The sequence below is a fragment of the Castanea sativa genome, chromosome 12, assembly GCF_040712315.1.
Source record: "Castanea sativa cultivar Marrone di Chiusa Pesio chromosome 12, ASM4071231v1".
Taxonomy (NCBI): domain Eukaryota; kingdom Viridiplantae; phylum Streptophyta; class Magnoliopsida; order Fagales; family Fagaceae; genus Castanea; species Castanea sativa.
The window spans coordinates 45,440,790-45,444,980 of record NC_134024.1 but is presented as its reverse complement, the minus strand read 5'-3'; the positions used below and the strand labels follow the sequence as shown (position 1 = coordinate 45,444,980).

The following is a 4,191-nucleotide window of genomic DNA, read 5'->3' as shown; positions in this document are numbered from 1 at the left end:
CCCAAATTAGCAATTTGATGTATTTTGATATTTGTTAAGTTTCGGGGGTATTTTGGTAATTTTAAGAATTTAGGAGTATTTTGATTATTTTTAGGTTTCATGGTGTATTTTGGTTATTTTTTAAGTTTTGTGGGTATTCGATCATTTCTAGAAATTTAAGGCAAACCTCCAATAGAGTAATTGGATAAGAAATGAATGGTGTGTTAGGTGACAAACATTACGGCAAGACAAACTCCGATAGAATATTATGGGTTTATCACTTTCTTTTGTGATGTTCATGCAGTTTCTGTTTCTATTGTCTCTGCTTTCTCTTGTTTCTACTGCCTCTTTCCCTTCGGTGCAACCACTATGTCATGATGATGAGAGCTTTTCCTTGTTGCAATTCAAAGAAAGCCTTATCATCAATCAATCCACTTCCGCTTATTCAAAGATTTCGTCGTGGATGGCTCAAATTAGTGATTGCTGCACGTGGGATGGTATTCAATGTGATGAAAACACGAGTCATGTGATCAGCCTTAACCTCAGGAACAGTTCTCTTTATGATTCTATCAACTCCAGTAGCAGCCTCTTCCAGCTTGTTCACCTTCAAAAGCTTAATCTCTCCATCAACAACTTCAATCACTCTGAAATCCCCGTTGAAGTAAGGTGGCTTTCAAAGCTTACTCACCTTGACCTCTCTTATTCTGGATTTTCAGGTAAGATCCCATCAGAAATTTTACAACTCTCTAAGTTGGTTTCCCTAAACCTCGCTCTAAATCCATTGAAGCTCCACAAGCCTGGTCTCAGAAGTATAGCTTAGAAGTTAACAAACTTGGAAGAACTAATTCTGAGTGAGGTGGACATATCATCCACTGTACCCAGTATCTTGGCAAACTTATCTTCTTTAACAACTATTTCTCTTAGAGATTGTGGTTTGCATGGTGAGTTTCCAACTGGAATTTTTCAGCTACCAAATCTCAAGTCTCTCAGTGTGCACTTCAATCCAAAACTCACTGGTCGTGTACCAGAATTTAATAGAAGTAGCCTTCTTGAATATTTAAGACTTGCGGTCGCAAGTTTCTCTGGCAAGCTACTTGATTCAATTGGTAACCTCAAATCCTTATATTACTTGGATGTTGTAAGTTACAATTTCTCTGGTCCAATACCATCCTCATTTGCTAACCTGACGAAGCTCACATGTCTAGATCTTTCAGAAAACAATTTCAACCGTAGGACTCTCTCTTAGGTTGGTAAGCAAACCAAACTCACCATGTTACTTCTAGCAAATATTAATTTATATAGTGATATCCCGTTTTCTATTGGAAACCTGACTAAACTTACATTATTAGCACATGGTCGGAATGAATTAACCGGTCTTATCACATCATGGCTAGCAAACCTCACCCAACTAAATACTCTATGGGTTCCATACAATAAATTGTGTGGTCCAATTCCGACATCTATTTCTAGCCTTTTGAATCTTCAAATTTTAGAATTGTATTCAAATAACTTGAGTGGCACAATAGAATTTGACTTGTTTCGAAAGCTCAATAACCTCTCCAAACTCAATTTATCTTATAACAATCTTTCATTGGTTATTGATCCTAGTACCAATTCTACCTTCCAAAAATTTAGGGTATTAGGACTAGGTTCTTGTAACTTAAGTGACTTCCCAGAGTTCCTTCGAAACCAAGATCAGTTGGAAATTTTGGAACTTTCTCAAAACAACATTCATGGTCAAATACCAAAGTGGATCTCTAACTTGAGTACACACACTCTCTTGATTTTAAGCACATCAGGAAACTCACTCACACGTTTTGATTAAACCCTAAATGCTTTCCCTTGGCGTAGTCTACAAATTTTGTACCTTCTAAACAACAAGCTTCAAGGGGCACTTCCAATTCCACCTCCATCCATTGTTTCCTATTATGTCTCTAACAACATGCTTACTGGAGACATCTCTCAAATGATTTGTGAAATTAGTTCTTTTTCTTATCTTGATGTTTCATACAACAACTTGAGTGGCTTCCTTCCCCATTGTTTAGGAGACTTGAGAAACCTTTCCGTTCTTAATCTCTGATACAACAACTTTCATGGCAGCATTCCTCAAATATTGATGGAAGGATGCGAATTGGGGATGATCAGATTGAGTCAAAATCGTGTTGAAGGGCCTTTACCAAGGTCATTGGCTAATTGTACAACATTGGAAGTTCTTGATATTGGAAACAATCATATAATTGATATTTTCCCCTCTTGGTTGTGCATTCTTCCAGAGCTAAGGGTTCTCATTTTACAATAAAATGGAATCCATGGTTTTATTGGAAAACCTGATACAATTCAAAGATTCCCAAAATTACAAGTAATTGATGTCTCAAACAATAATATTAGTGGTAAGTTGTCATCTGAGTATTTCCAAATTTGGAAAGCCATGCAAAGCTTTGATGCAAGACACTTAACATATATGCAAGCAAATGGTCGGCAAAATTATCCAAGCAATGGTTGGTTAATGACGTCAGATTCCTACTCAATGACGTTGACAAACAAAGGCATAAAGACAGAATATTCAAAAATCCAAGATTTCTTTGTAGCCATTGATCTATCAGGCAACAAGTTTAAAGGAGAAATTCCAAAAAATTTTGGGAATTTAAAAGCGCTTCACATGCTTAACCTTTTCAACAACATTCTTACTGGGTTTATCTCATCATCTTTGGAAACCTTAACAAACCTGGAATCACTGGATCTTTCTCAAAATATGCTAGTTGAAGAGATTCCTCCACAACTTGTGGAGCTCATCTTCCTTGCTTTCTTGAATGTGTCTCATAATAATCTTACAGGACCTATACTGCAAGGGAAACAATTTCTCACATTTCAAAACAGTTCATTTGATGGAAATGTAGAATTGTGGAAGCCCATTGTCCAAAAGATGTGCCAATTTGAAGGACCCACCACCTCCACCTTCAATATTTGTAGAAAATCAAGATGCGTTGTCTCTATTTGAATTTGACTGGAAATTAGCTGTGATGGGGTACGGATGTGGATTTATATTTGGAGATTTTGGTGGGAAAATAATTACCAAGAAGAAAAATGATTGGTTTATGAAGACTTTTACAATTCGCCATCCACCATGAAGAAGGGTGAATTAGAGGGGACATTGAAAGGCAATATATATGTTTCCATAGTAAATAATTAAATCCATGCGTATGTTGTCAATATTTCTATATTTTCCTTTGCTTTTAGTTTAAGGGTATGGGAGGGGTTGTTAATAATATTACTGTATTTGATGGACTTGTTTGCCTACACCAAATCAATGTAATATTTGCTTTTCATTTTTCTTCTCCCACCCTTTTCTTTGGGAGGTCTTGGTTTTGCCATGGAATAATGTGATGTAGACATGTAGTGTATGATAGCATATTATGTCATTTTTAGGCTAAAATGTAAAACTCACATTCTATGTTTTATCAAAATTTATTTCAGTCTTCTAACTTTTAAATTTATTCAATTAAGGCTTTTCTATCAACTTTTGTTTTATGTTGTGATTAATTTTCCAATTTTTCAAATTTTTCTTCAAAATTTTTTAATTAAAAAAATTCAATTGATGATTGAAAAATATTTTTCAATTTTTTTTTTCAAAAATTTTTTTAAAAAAAAGTTAACGAAAATGCCTTAATTAAATAAATCTGAAACTTGGAGAATTGAAATGAATGAAAACAAAGTTAAAAGACTAAAATGAATTCTAAAGTAACTTAAAATGTGTGTTTTGCATTTTAACCTTATTTTTAAGTAAGCATTCAAGAGACAGTTTGGAAATGTGATTTTGGTCAGTTAGTCTTTGTTGACAAGCTTTGTATTTATTAAGTCTTATTATGTGTCTCTGGTAATTATTAATATCTGTTTGGGTGCAAGTTGTAGTAATTATAGGGGTGATAATGATTTTAGTCTATATATATGGTAAAGATGTGGAAATTCAAATCAAGCTTTTTTTTGTTCCCTTATTGATGTGGGAATCCAAATCCTTTGGTTGATCAGAGCTACCAATTTAATTATCTAATTATTTTGTTGTACCTCTAAATTTTATAATTCTATCTTCCTTTCTTTTTCACCCACATCAAAATAGTGTTGCTTAATTTATTTTATGTTGAAAAACTTTTTTGTTGTTGTTAAGAATCTTATCTTTTTGAGATAATTATAATATGCTGCAAACCTTGCAATTTG

At 34.0% G+C, this 4,191-nt stretch overlaps 1 pseudogene; it reads left to right on the top strand.

Moving 5' to 3' along the window:
- Positions 1 to 225: 225 nt before the first annotated feature.
- Positions 226 to 3,107, top strand: LOC142620761 (receptor-like protein 7; annotated as a pseudogene).
- Positions 3,108 to 4,191: the final 1,084 nt, after the last annotated feature.